This window comes from Gekko japonicus, unplaced genomic scaffold, assembly GCF_001447785.1.
Source record: "Gekko japonicus isolate JY-2015 unplaced genomic scaffold, Gekko_japonicus_V1.1 scaffold1706, whole genome shotgun sequence".
NCBI lineage: Eukaryota > Metazoa > Chordata > Lepidosauria > Squamata > Gekkonidae > Gekko > Gekko japonicus.
Window position 1 is genome coordinate 151,700 of NW_015177063.1, and position 14,869 is coordinate 166,568.

Sequence of the window (14,869 nt, forward strand, 5' to 3'; positions counted from 1 at the left end):
AGTACTGTGACTGACCCAAGGCTGCATGGGGAGGAGTGGGAAATCAAACACGGTGGTTAAAATTTACATATACTACTGATACTGCACAAGTATATAACCATGTGTGCATCTACGTAACTCTTTGTGAATTGGTGGATATTTAAGGATTAAAAAGTAGTAATAATTCTGCACTGCAGGTTAGATGTACTAAAAAGAGAGGTTCCCAGTACTATGTTGTGGTTATATCTATTTATGCTATCCAGACCAAGCATTTATTTTAATGGATGTTAATGTGAACATGACAGAATTTATATGTTCCAGCCAAAAAAAAAGGATCTTGTTTATAAAATAATTAAGTTCAGGAAAGGTGAAAGGGTAGCCCACTATGCTGGAACTTGAGGAATGCAAACAAGAAGTATGTTGCATTGGAGAAAGCTTGCTGTCTTTAGTTCAGGTAAGTATGTAGGCTAAGTTCCAAAGATAGGCTGAGGAATAACCACAGTTTAAAGGGCTGTCTGTAAAAAGTAATGAAAGAGGAAAAGTGAAACTGATGCATTCAGTTTTCCTTTGCAGTCTAGCAAAACGGAACAGCTAAAGATTAGGTGCCAGCAAAGGATTTGCACAATAATTTTTATGTGTCATTTAACTTGTGGTGTTCCATGAGACACCACTGCTGAAAAATATTTGATGAGGATAAAATAACACAAAAATGCACAGAAGAATTAATGCCAGTTTTCTTCCCATTACATTTTCTAAGAATAATTCAGTATTTTAAAAAATATTGATAATGTCCTATCTTCCTGGTTGATGTGAGGAAACCAGGGGTCTTTTGGGGCCGGAGCGTGCCAGAGCGCCACTCTGGGAGCCCAGGAGCTGGCAAAATGGTGGTGGCAGCAAACCCCACCTCCAGCTCCTCCCGCTATGGTCTGTCGCCGGCTTCCCGGGGCCTGCGCTGGAGCACTGTGGCCTCAGAGAGGCCCGAGGAGGCCTGTCGCCGCCTTCCCAGGGCCCATGCTGGAGCGCTGCGGCTCGGAGGAGGCCAGAAGAGGCTCCCCTGCCGCCTCCATGGGCTAGCGCTGGAGCGCTGCGGCCTGGAGGAGGCCAGAAGAGCCCCCCCCACTGACTTCCCGGGCCCGCACCAGAGCGCTGCGGCCCAGAGGAGGCCAGAAGAGCCCCCTCGCCGCCTTCCCGGGCCAGCGCCAGAGCCCTGCGGCCCAGAGGAGGCCAAAGGAGCCCCCCGCCAGGTACCCAGGCCCGCGCCAGAGCGCTATGCCCCAGAGGAAGCCAGAAGAGGCCCCCCTGCCAGGTACCTGGGACCGCGCCAGAGCGCTACAGCCCAGAGGAGGCCAGAAGACCCCCCTGCTAGTAACCGGGGCCTGCGCTGGAGCGCTGCGGCCTGGAGGAGGCCAGAAGAGCCCCCCAGCCAGCGCCAGAGTGCTGCAGCCAGGAGGAGGCTAGAAGAGCCCCCCCGCCACCCTCCCGGGCCACCACCAGAGCGCTGCGGCCCGAGGAGGCCAGAAGAGGCCCCCGCCTCCCGGGGTAAGTGAGGGATCCACGGGGGGTGATGGAGGCTTGAGTGGGGGGGTGGGAGAGCCTCCCCTCCCCTGTCTCTTTGCCCTCTTTCTTTCCCTCCTTTCCTTCCCCTTTCCTTTTCTTTCCCTCCTTTTCTTTCTATCTTTCCCTTCTCTTCCTCCCTTCCTCTCTTTTCCTTCTTTCCTTCTCTCTCTTTCCCCCTTTCTCTCCTTCTCTCTCTCTCTCTCTCTTTCTTTCTTTCTTTCTTTCTTTCTTTCTTTCTTTCTTTCTTTCTTTCTTTCTTTCTTTCTTTCTTTCTCTACCCATCCATCCTTTCCCTCTTTCCTTTCTTCTTTCCTTCTCTCTACTCTCTCTCTCCTTCCTTCCTTCTTTCCTCCTTCTGCGGCCCAACTCTAGTGAGAAGGGGTTTAAACTTTAAACCCCTTTTCTCTTCACTTCCCCCCCCGGCTGGGGAAGGGGAGGGGAGGCTTTCAAAGATGCCTTCCCCCCTTTTGCTTCCCCTTCTGACATCACTTCCGGTGATGTCAGGGGATGTTGCATATGCTAATGAGCTATTATGCTAATAGCCTAGTAGCTCATTAGCATACCATATGCTAATGAGCTCCTGCAGCTCTTTTCCTACAAAAAGACCCCTGGAGGAAACTCTATTGTTTTGTGAAAGATACTCTGTGAAAGATGGTTTTATCCATAAAGCCTCAAAAGTCCATGGTAAATGTGCTCTTGTCCTGGAAGTTGTCCAGAAATAAGTCCAGAAGTAATGCAGATGTACCTAGACCAGAACATGTAGCTCACTACCAGGATCATCTGTAGGAATTGTTGGCTGGTGTGTTGATGGAAGAACATCAACAAACTCAGCATCAATAGTAAAAAGCCAAAAACAAACAAAAACCCAAGCCAAGGCATAAAACTCTCCTCAGCAGCCTAAAATGGTATTTATAAAACAGGTTAGAAGCAGATCATTAAAACCACTTTAGAAAAAAGGAACCCCTTAGTTAAAATGCCTAGTTAAAAGCCTAGGTAAGAAGTAATATTTTGGCCTGGTACCACAGGTGAAGAAATAGAATCAGAAGGTTAAATGTGTTGCTCCACTGACTGATACATAGAGACAAAAAGAACTATTATAATAATAACCAGTGTAAAGAATAAAAGAGAACAACAAAAAAAGGAAGAACAAGAGATCTGTTCCACAAGTCCAAGAGATCAAAGGGAACTTCAAAGCACAGATAGACATGCTGAAAGTTTAACATGGAAGTATGTTAACTGAACAGGACAAATAAAGAAAAGATGGGAATAATACATTGAAGAACTTTACAGAAGAGATGAAAGGATGATAGATTCCTTCCAAGAAGAAACTTTTGAAGAAAAACTTACAGGTTTAGAAAGTGAATTGAAAGCTGTACTGAGAGCAACTATAAGAAACAAATCACTAGGAATAGAAGGGATATCAGTAGGGATATTCCAACCCACAGAAATGGAGTCTGTCAAAATCTTAGCAAGAATATGCCATCAAATATGGAAAACAAAACAATGGCCCACAGAATGGAAACATTCAATCTATGTTCCAGTTCTGAAAAAAGGAGACATCAAAGATTGCAGCAACTATTGGACCATCACATCAATTTCTCATGTATTTAAATTGATGCAGAACATATCAGAAGGAAAATTGGATTATATTCAGTTGAAGAGTGAGTGAAAATTGGTGGAAGGAACATTAAGAAGTTGAGATATGCAGATGATGCCACATTACTGGCAGAAAATAATGAAGACTTGAAATAACTACTACTGAAGATTAAAGCAGAAAGTGCCAAAGCAGGATTACACATGAACATCAAGAAGACAAAAGTAATGACTACCGGGGAATTACACAGCTTTAAGAATGACAATGAAGAAATTGAAATGGTTATAAGATTTTCTGTTTATAGGGTCCATCATCAACCAAAAGGGATACTGCAACCAAGAAATCAAAAGGAGAGGAAGACCCAACTTGAGATGAATTGACGTAATCAAAGAAACCATGCCCCTCAGTTTGCAAGACCTGAGCAACTCTGTTAAAATAGGAGGTCATTAGTTCATAGGGTTGTCATAAGTCAGAAGCAACTTGACAGCACTTAACACACATACCTAGGGGAGAGTAAGGTAGATGGCAGGTGAGTAGAACATACCAAAGATGGGGTGCCACCACTTAGAAACCCCTGCCTCTGATTGCTAGCTGTCTCCCCTTGACAGGAAGCACAAAGAGTAGGGCTTGGGAAGATGATCTTAACTGGTGGACTGAACCAACAAAAGCAGGTGGTACCTCTGTGTTTTGACTTGTATGTGTTTGTTCCCTACTTGCCCTGAATTATAAACCAATGTGAGAGATGGGGGTGGTGGCAGAATACAAAGATTATGGGAGAGAATTTCAAAGGCTGGGGGGAAAATACTTCAAGAACTTGTACTGAGTGCAACCTGATATGGAAAGGTATGAAAGGAAAGAAAGTTAATTGTCTGAAAGAAATGGAAAGTTAAATGGATTTATAAAGATATGGGATAGAGGAAGATGTAATAGGCATTAGATTATTGGACAGCTATGTCTGTGTAGTTTACTTTTTAGTGATGATACAAAACAGCATTAGTAATTTCATTTATTTTAGGTGTTTACTGAATAAAAACCATTATGGGATTTCTTTTGTGTTATCCTGATTTATTGTAGCACACAGTTTTATTGATTTGTAGATATTGCTGTTTGACATATGAAAGACCTGTTTATCCTCAATAGTTATTTTAATTTGTATTTCTTCAAAAGAGAGATCTGCAGCACAGATTCCTCTTGGCATATTATTTTGTTAGCTTAATAGATATATATGTAGGGTAATGTTTAGAACTATTTTTATATGCATGCTCTTTTTTATTTCACAGCTGCTCATTATATGGTGATAATTTAATACCTTTAAAGTAAATAAGGTTATTTTATATGTTTTAGGAAGTCATGAGTTTTACAGTCAAAGACAACCCTTAGTGATGGGGTCATTTTGATTTATGTGAAGATAGTTGCAGTTACTCATTTCTGTAGGATCACTTTTACATAAATATCAGGAATTTGAATTTTCCAGCTAGAAGATAATAATATTTTCTCAACTGTCTAAAGGTAAATGGACAGACTGTTGAAGGCCTGGACAATTGTTCATGTTGTTAAAGTGCCACTAATTTGCAACCATACTTAAGATTTCTGTGTATGATCATTTGTAATTGGGGTTCCTGTGAATTAAAGGACAAAATGCTAGTATAGAGTTAGGGGAATATTTGGAGGGAAATGTTTAAAATTATTTACTTAGAATAAAATTTGATCATGCATTTCGCCTATGTCATTTTAACGCTTCAGGACAATTAGGTCCTCCCCTTAAAGTACTTTGTTCATCCCCAGACTTGCAGGAGTGTGCTCATGGGCGGAATTTACATACATAGTATTGAAGTTATTATGCAGAGTGCCTGACAGTTTTAGCAATCATCTATTTGCAAGTATATATATAGTTTATGTGTGTTTAGTAATATATCTGTTCTTATGGAGAATAGGTATGCTTTTTTAAAGCTTTAGAATCATAATGTAAAATGTTACAATGGATTGGAAACCAGCACATCTGTTTTCAGGTCTAATTTGAATAGTGAAAAGTATATTTAAAATAATGATAATAGATTATCACAGTAGTTATTTGCAGCTATGAACTGGAATCGATTTCATTTTCATTCTGTATTATTGTCAGGTAGAGACACACACAAATACACACTTGAAATAGTTATCGTCTGCTGCACAGCCTGGAATTAGGTCAGACTTGTTGCAGGGTGTATTGCACATTGTATGCAATATATACAGTCTTACAGTTTGAAGCCATTATAAAACTACCTGGCCTAGTGCCCTTTTAATTCTTTATGTGTATGTAGGGTTAAGATGAAAGACACAGCATAACAGTATGTATTTTGTGATTTGCAAGACACAAACTCTTTATAGCTTTTTTTGTTCACAAAATACATATATCTATTATGACCATGTCTTTTCTGCGTTTAGCAAATTGATCAAAAATCAAAGCAAAATAAACATTTTTGTATTTATTCCATTATAACATGGTAGGAATAGAAAACTTTCTAAATGTGCAGCATCTAAATATGAAGTCTCTTGTGTAAATTGCTGATAGCTGACTAAATTTCCAAGACCGTTGAAAGCAACTATAAGAAAATAATGTTCTTTATAGATTTTTTTGTCCGTCACACATGCATTGGGACTTGCACATGTACTTTTGTGTGGTGTCTCTGCATCACAGTGATGGTTTTTGTACCTTTGCAGAGCAATAATTTGTAAACTTCTAGTGCTAGCTTTTAGGTACAAAATCTCTCCCCCTCAGAAACGCAACTGACTGCACACATTGTAAAGAGAGGAGTCATGCCTCCCACTCAGTTTCCTCTAATCTGCCACACTGGCGAATGTATTGGTAAACAACTCTGAGAGTCTCCTTCTCCAGACCGAGATTTTTCTTTTAAAAAGCACGCTTTTCTTAGTAGTAGTCTATATTTTCTCATATTGTTGCTTTTAATGTAAATAGCTGCAAGTATGAAACTGAGAAACCAAATATCTGTAGGCACTTTATACCTATAGGAACCATAACAACCTTCCAGTACTCTTGGTCTTGTGGTGGCAAGATACCACCTACAGACAGGCCCAGCCGTTGTCTTCTGTGTCTTGTCAAATTCTATAATGAGGACTCCTGCCTTGTCTATTTAAATCTAACCAAGCAGGCTAGGAAAACAAAACTAAACAGGGCTTCCATCCTTATGACTTTACTGTGAGAAAGACCTCTCTTGGCCTCAGTGGCCATTAAAGGTAAAGGTTCCCTTGCTCGAAAGCCAGTCGAATCCGACTCTTAAGATTGCGGTGCTCATCTCTGTTTCAAAGCTGAAGAGCCAGCGCTGTCCGAAGACATTTCCGTGGTCATGTGGCCGGCATGATAGGAGAAAAAAACAACTTGCCCCACTGAAGCAAAAAATGAAAGAGGTTGAAGTTTGTTGAAGCTTCAAGACCAAGAAAGAAACAAAAGCATCCTCTTTCTTTGACAGCTGCAGTACTCACGATTGCATTGTTGCCAATCTCTGCCTCAATTCCGAATACTGTCCTGACACAATCTGAAGTGAACATTATCATCTTGTGGAAACTTAGCTCCCTGAAGTTGTTCTGTAGATCGAACCAGTGTAAGAGCTCTTCTCCATTCCAAAGATTCTATTTCTAGATATCATTAAAAGTTCCATCTTCTTACAAGGACATTCGGTTTTCCAAAATCCTACCCCTAGCTTTGGGTCTGTAGGTGGGCTTGATGCAATTAATTGGCAAGTTCTTCAAGCCTATGATCTTCATCTGATCACCTTCAAGGTAAAATATTCTCATTGCTCTCTTCAGTTAGGAGAGCACTTCAGCTTTGTGCTGTGACCTGACCGTCTTTACATCTAGTTTCATGGAGGGCGGGTGGAATAAAAATCAAATCAATAAAAATAAAAGTGGTCTCGAGACCAGAAGGTTGTCTCAGATTTCCACTTAACTCTGAATATTCTTTATTTTCATGAAGCACCTGTACTCCACTAAAGGTTGGAGTACACGAAAGGTTGGTCAACTTGCAATTCTGCACCCACTAGTGTAAAATACAGACATCACAAGGAAGTAAAATCCATTTTTTTTAAAAAAAGCTAGTATCTGTTCTTTGAGCAATCATCTGTATTTTCTCACAGTCAGCTTGAACCTGAAATTGAAAAAACAAACTCATTTCCTTTTCTTTTTAGATTATAATTTGTTTTGTTTATAGTATTTCAAATGTTTTGAACGGTTGCTACAAATAGAAAGATAAGTTTGCTAAATTGTTTTGAAAGGCTTTCTGTTTCTTAAAGATTTCCGTTTTGGGGAGACTGAAATGTAGGGGATTGAAAAGGAAGACAGTAATACTTCTCTCTTCCTTGAATCAGAAGGGCAATCTGAGCCAGTTTGGTGTAGTGGTTAAGTGTGCGGACTCTAATCTGGGAGAACTGGGTTTGATTCCCCACTCCTCCACTTGTACCTGCTGGATGACCTTGGGCAAGCCATAGTTCTGGCACAGCTGTTCTTGAAAAAGCAGTTTCTGTCAGAGCTCTCTCAGCCCCACCTACCTCACAGGGTGTCTGTTGTGGGGAGGGGAAGGGAAAGGAGTTTGTAAGCCGCTCTGAGGCTCCTTTGGGTAGTGAAGAGTGGGGTATAAATCCGATCTCCTCCTCCTCATGACAGGGAGGAAGGAATTTGTGCTGCTGTAGCTCTCCCCTATGTTCTCTGATTGGCTGTGTCTGTAAATGGGAGTTCCAATATGTGTGGCAAAAGTTTACTCATGCAATTCAATTTGGATAGAGAAATCTGCATACATTTTTTTAAAAAACATATGAAGCTGTCTCTGGCATTGGGAAAACATCTCAAAGTTTTAAGTAGGTTTTTGAAAACTTCATTTATACCCCACCTTTCCCCCCAATGAAAGCCCAAAGCAGTCTACTTCATTCTCTTCATGTCCATTTTATCCTCACAACAACTTTGTGAAGTAGGGTAGGCTAACAGTCTGTGACTGACTCAAGGTCACCCAGCATGCTTCCATGGCAGAGTGGGGATTTGAACCTGCTCTCACAGATACTATTTCAGTCCTCTAATCACTGCATCACACTGACTCTCTCACTAGTTACATGCCTTCAAAATGAAATCAACACTCAACTTTCCTAATGGAAGTATTTCTCAGGATAACTTCTTATATAAACAAATCCTTATAAATGAAGTAGTTTAAGACTGGGGGATGGAGATCTTAATTAGTGCTTCAGAAGTATATCTGTTCACTCAAGTTAGATATGATAGATAATGAATGACCTGTGTTCTTTTGATAAATATCACTTATAATCTCCGTAATTTACTAGAAATAAAGCAGCAATTAATCACATTTACAGTTTGAATACTTGTTTACTAAAGAGAGGCAAACAACTCAGAAGAAGGCTACAGTTGTTAAATCTGTAAAAAATTAAAATCAATCACATGTCTCAAGCAGTGCTCTAAGCTGTGGAGTCTTGTGAGCAAAAATTGTACTTTGTGAGCTACTGGCATTAGAGTTTTGAGCTACTGCATTTGTGAGATTTGGCTACTGCATAAATTAGTTCGCTCTGGAGCCATCCTTCCTGAGCTAAGACAAAAATGTGTGAGCCAGAGGTCAAAAAACTGTGAGCTAGCTCACACTAACTCATTTTAGAGGGAACACTAGTCTCAAGGTGTACTTAGCAACATTTTATTTTGGTTAAAGTACTTTGAAATATATTCATGTGTAAATGAATTCTTATCAGTGTATGGATGAGGGCGGGCAGCAGCAGATTAAAATGCACATCTGACCGCACACTACATGTGCAGGAAAAAATCTTGTCACTGTGGGACATGCTGTGTTAACATCTAGATTAGATTGCATCAGTGCATTTTACATGGGGCTGCCCTTGAAAGACTGTCTGGAAGCTACAAATGATACAGAATGTTGGGGCCAGAACATTGACTGGAGTGGGTCATAGGGACTATGTTACTCCAGTTTTGTTCCATTGACATTGGCTTTCAGTTTGGTTCCAGTCCAAATTTGAAGGGCTGCTACTGACTTTCAAAGCCCTATATGGTTTGGGACCTGCAAACCTTAAGGATTGTCTTCTCTTCTATGAAGCTACGCATCTGGTTTTCTTTGTAGGCTCTGTTTTGGGTCTCCAGGCCAGCTGAAGCTAGATGAGTTGCAAACTAAGGCTGTGATCATACACACAATTAGACATGCCATAGGTGCGAATGCCGGGCAGATTAAAAGGGCGCAATCAGACAACAACATCTGGGAAGCACCCCCCAGCCGTCGGCAACCCGTTCTGCCCTGCTTCAGAAGCTGAATTAAAATATATTTGGGGAAATCTGGTAATAAACTGGGTATGACGGGCCACGGACGGACTTTCCTGTGTCTGATTGCTCCAGCACGCTCTCATGGCGTCGTGATGGTCTGATTAGGCCATCCTGACTCCGTGCCGTTGTCTCTGCCCCCTTCTCAGTATGCATATCATTACAAACTCCCTCAGTGTGGAGATGCAATTAATCGATTCCTCGTTTAAGTGCATCGGAAACAAACGGCAACCCCCCGACTCATCCGTGGTTGCATCTGATCATGCAGTGGTGGGCTGTGCCCACAGCTTTCAAGAACTGTGTGATCACGCAACTGCAGGTCAAATTCCTCTGAAGGAAATAGCCTTACTTCCCCTCCGCTTCATCTGGCACGTGTGACCGAAGCCTGAGAAAGGGCTTTGTATTTGTGTTTATATATATAAAAACACATTTAACTGTTTGTTTTATATATACTTTATTTTAAATGCTGTTTTAATTTTGTAATATTTTCATGTTTTGATATTGATATTTGATTTTGATGTTTGATATTCGCTGCCTTGGGGACTCTTATTGGGTGGACAGGTAGCATAGATTTTATTTTAAATAAATACATTCATTTCTGAAAGGGCAATAAATTAATGCTCCTAAGAAATCGTATCTGTGTCTTGGGTTAGATCCAGAAAGTATTTTCTTCTTGTTGATATAGTGTTGTTTAAGTTTTCCACCTTTGTTTTACAGTATTTAAATCACAGAAGGTTAATTAAAATAGCTCTATTCTGTAACTGCTTGCAAATATTAACCTTACAAACCCTGTGTTAAATCACTGAAGTGATAGAATTACATTTGCTTTATAAGATTTTGCTGCAAGAGCATAGACAGGACCATTTATAGTTCAGTAACATTAATTGCTTGGCATTTAGTTATTAGTACAGGAGTCTATTAATTAACTTGATAATAAAACTATTGGAACAAGGGCTGATCAAGTGATCTTGTTTTAAAGAAAGCTATCATGATGCCTCCATGTAAGTTATAACTAAATACTTTATTTCTTCCTTTTAGCCTTTTCTATAGAAGCAGACATCAGTGATGGGTATTTTCCCCATTTTGTAGTGCCATTAATATTGAAGAAGCTACTTTAAGTTAATTATTGAAATAATTTGAGAGGAGGGATAAATAGCTTTGAGAGGTTCCTTTCTCATAAGAGTAATTCATTCCCACTTCATGGCTGTTAGGCTAGCCATAATTCTTCACATTTACTTCACAAAACAAGTGTGTAAAAATATGTCACAGATAATGTTGATGCCCATTACTATTACAGAAAAAAGTATTAAAGAAATAGAATGTAACAGGGAGTAAATGACTTTTGAAAAGAGTTCCAAGTTATTTGTAAGTTATTCTTTATATTCAGTTGAAATCTTGCCATAATACACACATGTTAACTTTGTATCATTTCTCATAGCTGATTATCCCACCTAGGTCTTGATTGCTGAGACCTCCTGGAACAAGCTATATTCAAAGATATTGTTATGTTTATGCATCTCTGTATTACATATCCACTTGGGTAGAGATCCCCACCTGTTCTGGGTGAGAGAAAACTTCCTGCCCTCAGTAGAGCAGCACCTGTGTGGGCACTGTCCTACAACTGGAACAACTCCTGGTAGAGCTGGGGGTCCTATGGGGCCTGCATATTATGCTACACATTCTTTAAAAGGATGGGGATGCCGAACTGCTCCTGGTAGCACAGAGCAAGAGTCAGTGGAAGGAGGATGAATTGGCTACTGTAAACCCACTTCCTTTCCAAGCTGAGGCTGCAAAGGCAGCTCCTGGGTTTCACCTTCAGCCTGGAGGAATTATACTCAGGGACATTGGTGCACCCACCTCATGAGCGTTTCCCAAGGGCTAATTCCACTTTGTGGACTAGCTGCTTGAGTTTTCTGTTGCAGTCAGGATTCAGATGGGTTTTGCCGGTGGTTTGGTTGTCCTGGTCAATGATTATATAGGGATAAACTGAGAGAATAACTCAACATATGACTAACAAATTCTTCATCGCTGTCTGATATGAATGGAAGGGGGCAGCTGTTGCTGCTGCCATCTGATGGGCTGTTGTCAGAGATTAGCAGTGGGTAACTGCTGTGTTCTACCTTCTGGGTCCTATCCCCAGATGAGCCATCAATACTGTGGCTTATATAAACAGGCACTGTCCAGGAGCTTGGAGCACAATGTCTTCAGTACGCCGATGAAAGCTAAATCTAGCCCTGTTCATGTATTACAGTGAATGCACATATAACATGTACATACATGCCTAAATCTGTTTGTAATAAAGAACAAGTACGTGTTTGCTTTACAAATGATGTTGGGGATTGGTACCTGAATAAAAGTGCAGTTTAAATCACACATTCAGCTATACATCGGTTGAATATAGTATGAGAATTACTCAACACACGTTTAAAGAAATACCGTGTACACTGTATATAGATTATATGTACATTCACTGTAACTTCTGAACAGGGTATCTGTTTTCCTTTCTGTTCCTTTTATTACCTTAGAAGCTCGTTGATTAAGAAATCTTGAACAGCAGAAGATTTTCATTCCTCAATTTTTGGTCGCAAGGGCTAAAAAGGACTGAAATGAACTTTGCTATTGCCAGAGTGATCTTAGGATCCTTATCACAAATCAAAGGAGACAGAGTTTCCAGGGTGTAAGGGGACGATTGATCAATTAGAGGCTTAATATGATCCCTTATATTCTCAAAAAACCTGCATTCAAGCAAAATTTGAAAAAATCCTATTAAGGCCACAAGGGCAAATTCTGTTGGAATAAGACCTATTCCGAAATATTCCCTGTAGAACCATTGAGGGTATAATATGCAACGTTGCAAATAAGAAAGCTCTGTAGTATCGTGGGAGTTATCTGTTTTTCATATTCAAGAAGTCAAGAAATAGAAGTTCAGTCCCCACCTGAATGATTAAATATAATTGTGCCATAGATTAAAGAGTTAATGCACCAGGTTAAAGAGTGCAGTCCTAAGCAGAGCTACACCCTTGAAAGCCCATTGACTTCAGTGGATTTAGAATGGTACAACCCTTTTTAGGATTACATTGCAATAGTTGGGAATGTCCTTCAGGCTCACGTGCTGTTCCTCTTCCCTCCCCTCCCTGGTTCCTTTTCAGCATTATGCTTCTTGTTTCATCAGCAGTAAGTTTACTGTTAGCTTTAAACCACAGTTGAAATCATACCTGGAAATGGATTTCAAACTAACTGTGGCTAGCATTCAACTCAATACTGGCATAGTAATGCTTAAAAGTATAGGGAGAGAAACATTTTACCTGGAGGACGAAGAGGAAGACAGTGGAACATGTCAACCTGCAGAACTTGGAGAACACACTTAGCCTCTTAACTATTTATCATTCTGAGGAATGATGTCTGCACCTATCCTAGCCTACATGGGAGAGGAAGAGATGAGCTGCATATGTTGCTGTTGGTTAAAGTAAGAAGGAAGCATTTCTGAATGCACAGATTGCACCTCTGGTTTGGAGCTAGTGACCACAGCTTTATTTCAACAATCCTTTGTCCTGGCAAAAAGTTCTCAAAATGTGTCTAAATAAGCAGATTGCGATTTTATTTCTGATATAATTTCAGCTGTTCTAGCAGCTAGGAAAGAGAACAAACAAATAAAAAATTAAGACAGGAAAAGTTCATTATCTTGCAGCAGCAAATCGTGTCTCTTATTGAATTATTCATACTGTTTCTTTTCATGTGAGGTTGAGACAGATCGTGATTGTCTTCCTAGACTTCTCTGCACGGGGAATTCTCATAAAACTATGATATGGTTTAGTCTTCATGTTTTTGTTTTTCTTTCTGGATTTCATGCCTGTTTCCCCTGATTTTTCCACATTTCTGACTCACTTTCCTTTATTTTACACAATCATTTAAAGCAGAGATCCACTGACTGCCAGGCTCCCACTGTCACATTCAAGTTGCTTGTTACAGAACAGTGTGCTATTCTGCCTCATATCATCCTTTAATGTGGGAAGATAGCAATAGTAAGACACCAATAGTGTGATCCCAGATTATTTCAAATCCTACTCTCTGTGTCTCTCATTGCTACTTTTCCAGTAAGTAAGTCAGATACCCCCAAGAAGAAAATAAAAATATTTCCCAGGAAGTAGCATCTTTGGATTGCTAGCTTGATTATCCTAGAGGAACCAGCTGCTCTTGCTGCTTCATTCCCCCCTCTTTTATTCAGTAAACTGCCTTCAGAATTTTGGCTCTACTGTAAGCTTGGGGCACTGCGATGACCTCATTTACGTGACTAAACCCTGCGGTTCAGAGATACTCTTTTGCTGGTGGCAGGCAGTCTGGTGGAGGATTTTGTTGTATTGAGACCCAAATTATCTGCTTACACAGCAAAATAAGGCTTAAAGAAGCCGCATCTTTTTAATCCTGTTGCCCTCAAGAGATTGTAATTTTGTTCAGCTCCTGAACTGATTGGTAGTGCTGACTTCTGAATCTTCAGCGTGGCTCTGTCTCCTACAGATCAGACAAAAGTGTTTCCTCAAGGACTTTTAGCAAATGGGGCAGGACAAAAGTTGGGTGTGTATGTATGTTACCATTTACATACATCAGAAAAGGCAGAGGGCCGCTAAAAATTACAGTTTTCATTTTGTTTTGGCAATCTTGTAGTACTTGAAGAAAAGCCTAGAACATTGTAATGATGTTGGAATGTCCAGGTGGAATTAAATCAGTATTTAGTTTGCGTACAGCCTGCAGTTATACCTCAGGTGCTGCATCAAGTGTCTCATGCATTCAGTGTTCACAGTATTATATATTTGCTGAAAGTGCACAACACAGTACAGGATGCTTCTTAACTTCAGTTTAGGGTATGGATATTGAAGTACAAACAAAATACATGCATAGCGGTCAGACTAAAGGATGTATGCTGGTGAAAGAAATCACCCACCTTTAATCCTTTTCTGCTAGCCACTGACTTGGATTAAAAACAACAACAACAACCCTGCACATTTTACATGTTTGATTCCTTCCAAGCTGATAGAGTACGTATGCACTCTGTATTCTTTCTCTGAAAAGATGTAAGAAGTGATCCTTATTCTTTCATGGTTATTACAGACACCTGCATATGCCATAATACGTAGTAGCTATTAATTGTAGGTGCAGTGACTAAGGCTGCATTTATAGGTTCAAGAGTGAGAGGCAGACATTTTTCGGGACCACACACCTACTCTTTCTATAAATAAATACTCTTTAAATTATATAGTTGGCTCCTTTTTGTGTATATTTTATTGTTTTTATATTGCAAAGTTCCATTCCTTTGGGCACATTTTAGAAATAAATACTAAATAAAATATCTCATACTTTCTCCATACTGATGATTGTGTTTAGTGGAGTTGCACAGTGATAATCCAGAGTTCTCCCCATATGTAGGGA

The 14,869-nt window shown here is 40.1% G+C and overlaps 1 protein-coding gene across 1 annotated transcript in view; it reads left to right on the forward strand.

Moving 5' to 3' along the window:
* The window catches only part of LOC107124679 (AT-rich interactive domain-containing protein 1B-like), a gene marked incomplete at its 3' end in the record, with an annotated part of 378,077 nt that overhangs the window by 122,167 nt on the left and 241,041 nt on the right, over positions 1-14,869 (forward strand). The window lies entirely within an intron of this gene.